This window comes from Corticium candelabrum, chromosome 13 (assembly GCF_963422355.1).
Source record: "Corticium candelabrum chromosome 13, ooCorCand1.1, whole genome shotgun sequence".
Classification (NCBI taxonomy): Eukaryota; Metazoa; Porifera; class Homoscleromorpha; order Homosclerophorida; family Plakinidae; genus Corticium; species Corticium candelabrum.
In genome coordinates this window covers 7,460,152-7,469,068 of record NC_085097.1, presented here as the reverse complement: position 1 = coordinate 7,469,068, position 8,917 = coordinate 7,460,152, and the positions used below count along the sequence as shown (strand labels likewise).

Here is an 8,917-nt window from a genome sequence, read left to right as displayed (position 1 = left end):
GGTTGTGAGAATCTTGTTAATCTTGTTCATCTCAATGTGAAGAATAATCTTCTCACTCATGCGAATGAACTGAATTGTTTGTCAAATCTCGCCCATTTGTCAGACTTGGTGGTTGCAGGTGTGGCAGTTGTTGTGAGTTTATGTGGCGACGTTTGGTGATTGTGTGTGTTGTGTGTAGGAAATCCGTTTGTGAGAGGAATGTTGCATAGGGCAAGTGTGTTTGCTAGATTGCATCTTGTGGCTAGACAGGTTAGACTCAGTTACACACACACACGCACACACACACACACACACACACACACACACACACACACACACACATTTTTATCAACTTGAATTTGTGAGTTTGTTTTTATGTTGTTTGTCCAGTTAACTTTAGATGGCTACAAGATGTCACGAAGAGACGAGTCGAAAATCCGTCGTCACACATCTGTCTCCTCCACATCATCTCATCTCAAACACATCATCATCCAGACCCCATCACTCTCGCTCGTTATCCGTCCCGACTTCGTGTGCAACACACAACATTCAAATGGTTGAAAACAGAGACAAAACGATCGACAGCTGCACTGACTCTACTAGAGAAGACGGAAATGAATGGACGTGACGTCATGACGGATTCATGCATGTCACATGACTTGAGTGAAGATGGGACGTTGAGGGATGAGTGTGAGCATAACACTCGATCATCATCAACACTTCATTCTCCATCAACGTCATATAGTTTGGCCTCTGATCATTGAGGACATGCCCACACACCAGAGGAAGGAAATGAGTTGAGAACACGGTCATCGACTGCAACTCCACACACTGTGGCAGTCCCTCATTGCCATGTTGATATCAATGATTTGAGTCAGGGAGGACATAATTTGCTGATTCGATTGTCGTCTCTTTCGGGTGAAAATCTGAGTGAGGGAGAGGGTTATGAAATGACAAAGAGTGGAGCAATTTGAGTACATGTTGACTAGATGAGTGACAATGCATGCAGGTCTTGCAGTCAATCGAGTCAGCACATGCACACACAATAGATCGTCACGATGCATAGAGGTAGAGATGATTACTCGTTTTTAATCGACAGATTTATGTGATTATTTTAGCACTCAGCAATAAATATTTTGTCTAATTAATAAAAATTGGTTTGGAGTGACGTCACGGTCTTTCAATATTTAACATTTAATATTTAATATTTAATATTTGCATGTACAGAGAAGTTTTCGCTTCTGTTTCTGCTGCTGGTCTTTGTTGTTGTTGTAGCCGAGTTCACTTTCTGTCACAGGTAACGACGTATGGCAAGAACTCACCTAGAACAAGAGCAAAGTCCAGCAGCACCTGCAGTGGAAATGGAAGCGAAAACTTTGCTGTACATGTGGAGTGCGCACGAGGAGAGGACTGGGTAGGAGTCTAGGAATGTACCAACCAGAAAAGGGAAGGACTGGCTGCCACATCCGGATCACAATGAGTCATTCGTCTCCTCAGAATGTCTCAAGTGCTGACGATTCTAATTGCTCTGTTCACTCTTTGCAGCTTGATATGTGGTAGTGTGAGGGAGTGTCGTGTGCTATTTGTTGCATGGGTATAGATATCTTAGTCTGGTTGTCATGTTCAATACATCGATGTATACTGCAAATAATCAAAAACAGAGTTGTGTACCAAATCAATTGTTTGTTGTGAACAAGATGTGCGATGGTTGACGACTGTTTCATTCATTTCAATTCGTCTAGTTTGTGTTCCTTCCAGAAAGTAGGGCTTTACTTTTGCTTATAATCTGACGTTTCGACTGGATGGCTGATTGTATATTGTATACCTTCCTAACCGTAACCGTAACTATGTCAAACTTACTGGAGCTAAAAAAGTGACAATTTTATACTCGAAGTTGGTATCTGGTTGTTATAATGTTGAACAATGTAGACACCTTAAAAATCTCTTTCTTACTACTGTGTTTTGGCATCTAATTTATGGTTGGTTGCTATGATTTGTTGATTACTTGATTAGACCTTCCTATGGTAATTGCTTATTCTACTGCTTTGATCTCTTGCTGGACTAGAGTCTACTGTTACATAGTAGGTATGTAGCAGCACGTGCCACTGGCAATTTCTTTGCACATGCGCATTGGCTGAAACGGAAATTAGGGCGTGTCTCCACTTGAAGAATTAAGAAGATTGGAGTAATGGCTCAAGGCGGCAGACGGGTAACGTGCAAATATTTGTAGATATCTAACGTTTACTGCTTGGTGCGGTAGTTATGGGCAGATTCGCTTTTATTGTCAAACCGTGATTTCTTACAATCTATGACTGCTGCTGCTTTTACGTTCGGTTGTCAGTCTACATGTAGCTACTAGTAGGCTTTAGTGCAGGCTAGCGAGTACTTGTAAATTTTAGTTACGCGAGGATAGCCTGTGCTTCTATGTGAAAGTAATGGTGAGATTATAGGATGTTGGAGTGGAGACTTGGCATGTTTGAGGAATAGATGTGAAAGTGTTTTTGTACAATTACAACAATTAATTATTGTGAAATGTGATAAGTGCATGAGGATAGTAGAGGAATTAGTGATGTGTCTTGTGTGTTAGTGTAGTGTGACATGAGAGTGACTGTTTAACTAACTAGTGTCTTTTCTCTTTTATCACAGGAAGAGGTGAGTGTGTGACAGTTGAGTGTTGGTGTTGTGTTGTCTCACACTGTTTCTCATGTTTCTCTTGCTCTCATTTATTCCATCATTGACTGGATGAACATCATTAGGTGAGTACATCACTGTATGTGTGTGTAATAGTAAACAATGCATCTATTGAATGAATTAAAGTAATGTGTATTGAGAGTAGTGTTTGTCTGTGTTGTTTTCATCATGTGTGCAGAGGTGTATTTGGTCTCTTGATTTAGGTGGTTTTTGGCTGTGACAAGCTTAATTAAGTTAAGATGTGGCCTTGCCCATTCTCATTCTCATGTTCAGTCATATACTTGTACCTAACATTCCATATTGAATTTTAAGCACAAAAAGCCTAGAAATCCATTTACGAGTGTCACTGAAAATGACCTTGAAACCTGCATGCTCACCAGCATACCATAATTATACAGTGAATTTTTTAGATCAAGGCAATTAATAGTCATCTGCCTCTTCAGATATGTTTGCATCGTTGTCATCGAAAATGTTGTTGCTACATGAGCCACCAACTTGTGTTTTGACAAATAATGCCCTGAGTGACGACCAAGTCTAAAGTTGTGTGTATGGAAGAAGGTCTAAAACTTGGCAAACTGAGTTCTCTGAATGGTCACCTAAAGTTTGTTTCTCTTGTTTTTCTCCAAAATCTGTCTTGTGTGTCTTGACTACGTGGACGACACTTCATTACACGGTTACTAAGATATGGAACTAGAAATTAGTTTTTAGTTTTCTGAGACTGTGCACTCACACAGCTGCCCTAAACAACTGGACACGCCCATTGCTTGGGGCAGTTCCTGGGCACGCTTAGAACTGGCCCAGGTACACCCCTGTCTGTGTGTGTATGTGTGTGTGTGTGTGTGTGTGTGTGTGTGTGTGTGTGTGTGTGTGTGTGTGTGTGTGTGTGTGTGCACGCACGTGTGTGTGTGTGTGTGTGTGTGTGTGTGTGTGTGTGTGCACGCACGTGTGTGTGTGTGTGTGTGTGTGTGTGTGTGTGTGTGTGTGTGTGTGTGTGTGTGTGTGTGTGTGTGTGTGTGTCTACGTACCAGAATATCTTCAAAACAGTGAGTCACAGCACCACCGAATTTTGCTCACGCACACCGAATTGATTGAGTTGTTGTCTTCCAGAGTTCTCTTGGGACGACCCAATTCTTTGTCGATCGAACTTGCACGTGAATTTTTCTGGAACGACGCATTGGATTTTCACCAAATTTAAACTGCCCATTCCTGACCTCAGACGGTGCACATAGAGTGTGTTGTTTATTACCGGAGATGTTGATAAGAGCAAGATATTTTCGAGTATATCCGGGTCTTTATAATACAGTTACCTTTTTTTTGCTTGTGTATGCGCGGCAAGCAGTTGCCACGTTTGCTGCACCTTATTTCTGCAGCAGCAATGTCTTTGAAGTGATGACATCCAAAGGGACTGTCAAAATAGCTGCAAGATAAGACGTGACTTGGTCACATATAAGGGAACAAATTATTTGGCATTTGTGTTAAGTAACTTAACTTTGCTTGGGCAAAGAACGGGTATTGAGCTAGTATAGTATAACAGTGGATTGGTCGTCTTATGTGTGGTTATTTGTAACTCATTGTTTGTCTTTTTGTTAAGTATTTGCTTTGTATTATTGACAGGTTTGAATGACTATTTTGTCTAGTATTTCTTTCTTATGTTGGTGTCTCTTTGTGCGTGCTTGTTTCTGTTGCATGCACGCATGTAGTGGTGATGGTGGTGGTGGTGGTGGTGGTGGTGGTGGTGGTGGTGGTGGTGGTGTGTGTGTGTGTGTGTGTGTGTGTGTGTGTGCCTACTTACCTGTGTGCGTACCTGTAAATGTGTTTGCATACCTTTTTGCTCTTTTGTTGTTTTGAATTTCGGTGTTTCAAAACAGCTATTGATGCAATGACTAATTAAGGTTTTTGTGGTTACTGCATTACAAATGTGGCTTATAAGAAATGAGATTGTTAATTAAGGGTGTGGAGAAGTTGGCATGTTTAAGTAATAGATATCAATGTTTTTTGTTTATCTTAATACAATTTATTACAACAAGTAATTATTGTGAAATGTGATGAATTGGTAAGTGCATGAGGACAGTAGAGGAATTGGTGATGTGTCTTGTGTGTTAGTGTAGTGTGACATGAGAGTGACTGTTTAACTAACTAGTGTCTTTTCTCTTATATCACAGGACTGGGTGAGTGTGTGACAGTTGAGTGTTGGTGTTGTGTTGTCTCACACTGTTTCTCATGTTTCTCTTGCTCTCATTTATTCCATCATTGACTGGATGAACATCATTAGGTGAGTACATGACTGTATGTGTGTGTAATAGTAAACAATGCATCTATTGAATGAATTAAAGTAATGTGTATTGAGAGTAGTGTTTGTCTGTGTTGTTTTCATCATGTGTGCAGAGGTGTATTTGGTCTCTTGATTTAGGTGGTTTTTGGCTGTGACAAGCTTAATTAAGTTAAGATGTGGCCTTGCCCATTCTCATTTTCATGTTCAGTCATATACTCGTACCTAACATTCCATATTGAATTTTAAGCACAAAAAGCCTAGAAATCCATTTACGAGTGTTACTGAAAATGACCTTGAAACCTGCATGCTCACCAGCATACCATAATTATACAGTGAATTTTTTAGATCAAGGCAATTAATAGTCATCTGCCTCTTCAGATATGTTTGCATCGTTGTCATCGAAAATGTTGTTGCTATGTGAGCCACCAACTTGTGTTGGGACAAATAATGCCCTGAGTGACGACCAAGTCTAAAGTCATGTGTATGGAAGAAGGTCTAAAACTTGGCAAAAAGTTTTAGTTTTTATTGTTTTTCTCCAAAATCTGTCTTGTGTGTCTTGACTACGTGGACGACACTTCATTACACGGTTACTAAGATATGGAACTAGAAATTAGTTTTTAGTTTTCTGAGACTGTGCACTCACACAGCTGCCCTAGGCATCCAAACAACTGGCACGCCTATCAGTTGGGGCAGTTCCTGGGTACGCTGAGAATTAGCCCATGTACTCCCCTGTGTGTGTGTGTGTGTGTGTGTGTGTGTGTGTGTGTGTGTGTGTGTGTGTGTTTGTGTGTGTGTGTGTGTGTTGTGTGTGTGTTTAGGTGCGTACATGCGTACTTGTGTCCATGTTTGTACGTGTGTTGCATATCTCTTTACTGTTTCGTTGTTTTGAATTCAGAACAACTATCAATGCAGTGACTAATGAAATTTGGTACATGGTTACTGCATCACAAATGTGGCTTGCAAGAAATGAGATTGTTAAGTAAGGGAGAAGTGGCCATGTTTAACTAATACATATCAGTGTGTTTTGTTTATCTTAATACAATTTATTACAACAAGTAATTATTGTGAAATGTGATGAATTGGTAAGTGCATGAGGATAGTAGAGGAATTGGTGATGTGTCTTGTGTGTTAGTGTAGTGTGACATGAGAGTGACTGTTTAACTAACTAGTGTCTTTTCTCTTATATCACAGACATCGGTGAGTGTGTGACAGTTAAGTGTTGGTGTTGTGTTGTCTCACACTGTTTCTCATGTTTCTCTTGCTCTCATTTATTCCATCATTGACTGGATGAACATCATTAGGTGAGTACATGACTGTATGTGTGTGTAATAGTAAACAATGCATCTATTGAATGAATCAAAGTAATGTGTATTGAGAGTAGTGTTTGTCTGTATTGTTTGCAACGCGTGTGCAGGGGTGTATTTGGTCTCTTGATTTAGGTGGGTTTTGGCTGTGACAAGCTTAATTAAGTTAAGATGTGGCCTTGCCCATTCTCATTCTCATGTTCAGTCGTATACTCATACCTAACTTTCCATATTGAATTTAAAGCACAAAAAGCCTAGAAATTCATTTACGAGTGTCACTGAAAATGACCTTGAAACCTGCATGCCAACTAGCATACCATAATTATACAGTGAATTTTACAAATCAAGGCAATTAATAATCATCTGCCTCATCAGATATGTTTGCATCGTTGTCATCGAAAATGTCGTTGCTATGTGACCCACCAACTTGTGTTGTGACAAATAATGCCCTGAGTGACGACTAAGTCTAAAGTTGTGTGGACGGAAGAAGGTCTACAACTTGGCAAACTGAGTTCTCTGAATCTTCACCTAAAGTTTGTTTCTATTGTTTTTCTCAAAAATCTGTCTTGTGTGTCTTGACTGCGTGGACGACACTTCATTACACAGTTACTAAGATATGGAACTAGAAATTAGTTTTTAGTTTTCTGAGACTGTGCACTCACACAGCTGCCCTTGACATCCAAACAAATGGACACGCCCATTGCTTGGGGCAGTTCCTGGGCACGCTTAGAACTGACCCAGGTACACCCCTGTGTGTGTGTGTGTGTGTGTGTGTGTGTGTGTGTGTGTGTGTGTGTGTGTGTGTGTGTGTGTGTGTGTGTGTGTGTGTGTGTGTCTACGTACCAGAATATCTTCAAAACAGTGAGTCACAGCACCACCGAATTTTGCTCACACACACCGAATTGATTGAGTCGTTGTCTTCCAGAGTTCTCTTGGGACGACCCAATTCCTTGTCGATCGAACTCGCACGTGAATTTTTCTGGAATGACGCATTGGATTTTCACCAAATTTAAACTGCCCATTCCTGACCTCAGACGGTGCTCACAGAGTGTGTTGTTTATTACCGGAGATGTTGATAAGAGCAAGATATTTTCGAGTATATCCGGGTCTTTATAATACAGTTACCTTTTTTTGCTTGTGTATGCGCGGCAAGCAGTTGCCACGTTTCCTGCACCTTATTTCTGCAGCAGCAACATCTTTGAAGTGATGACATCCAAAGGGACTGTCAAAATAGCTGCAAGATAAGACGTGACTTGGTCACATATAAGGGAACAAATTATTTGGCATTTGTGTTAAGTAACTTAACTTTGCTTGGGCAAAGAACGGGTAATCAGCTAGTATAGTATAACAATGGATTGGTCGTCTTATGTGTGGTTATTTGTAACTCATTGTTTGTCTTTTTGTTAAGTGTTTGCTTTGTATTATTGACAGGTTTGAATGACTATTTTGTCTAGTATTCCTTTCTTATGTTGGTGTCTCTTTGTGCATGCTTGTTTCTGTTGCATGCACGCATGTGGTGGTGATGGTGGTGGTGGTGGTGGTGGTGGTGGTGGTGGTGGTGTGTGTGTGTGTGTGTGTGTGTGTGTGTGTGTGTGTGTGTGTGCCTACTTACCTGTGTGCGTACCTGTAAATGCGTTTGCATACCTTTTTGCTCTTTTGTTGTTTTGAATTTCGGCGTTTCAAAACAGCTATTGATACAATGACTAATTAAGGTTTTTGTGGTTACTGCATTACAAATGTGGCTTGTAAGAAATGAGATTGTTAATTAAGGGTGTGGAGAAGTTGGCATGTTTAAGTAATAGATATCAATGTTTTTGTTTATCTTAATACAATTTATTACAACAAGTAATTATTGTGAAATGTGATGAATTGGTAAGTGCATGAGGATAGTAGAGGAATTGGTGATGTGTCTTGTGTGTTAGTGTAGTGTGACATGAGAGTGACTGTTTAACTAACTAGTGTCTTTTCTCTTATATCACAGGTCTCGGTGAGTGTGTGACAGTTGAGTGTTGGTGTTGTGTTGTCTCACACTGTTTCTCATGTTTCTCGTGCTCTCATTTATTCCATCATTGACTGGATGAACATCATTAGGTGAGTACATCACTGTATGTGTGTGTAATAGTAAACAATGCATCCATTGAATGAATTAAAGTAATGTGTATTGAGAGTAGTGTTTGTCTGTGTTTTTTGCAACATGTGTGCAGGGGTGTATTTGACCTCTTGATTTAGGTGGTTTTTAGCTGTGACAAGCTTAAGTTAAGATGTGGCCTTGCCCATTCTCATTCTAGTTCATCCTATACTCTCACCTCCTTTTTTAAATTGAATTTTAAGCACAAAGAAGCCTAGAAATCCATTTACGAGTGTAGCTGAAAATAACCTTGAACATGCTCACCAGCATACCATAATTATGTAATGAATTTTTCAAATCAAGGCAATTAATAGTCAACTGCCTCATCAGATAATGTCCTCGTCGTTGTCATTAGAGATGTTGTTGTTATGTGAGCCACCAACTTGTGTTTTGACAAATAATGCCGTGAGTGACGACCAAGTCTAAAGTTGTGTGTATTTTAAGAAGGTGTAACATCACTTGTAATACACTACCATGTTGCAAGTAACATACCTGCTAGTTGCGATACCACATAGACACGAGACAGTGTGGGTTTCAATAGGG

The 8,917-nt window shown here is 40.1% G+C and overlaps 1 long non-coding RNA gene across 1 annotated transcript in view; it reads left to right on the top strand.

The window, feature by feature from the left end:
- LOC134188454 (uncharacterized) overlaps positions 1–497 on the top strand; it is a 498-nt gene extending 1 nt beyond the window's left edge. The window contains exons 1-3 of the long non-coding RNA XR_009971360.1: positions 1–118; positions 179–249; positions 370–497. The exon at positions 1–118 is cut by the window's left edge and continues 1 nt beyond it. This is a non-coding gene — a long non-coding RNA (uncharacterized LOC134188454). The remainder of the gene's footprint in view (positions 119–178; positions 250–369) is intronic.
- Positions 498–8,917: the final 8,420 nt, after the last annotated feature.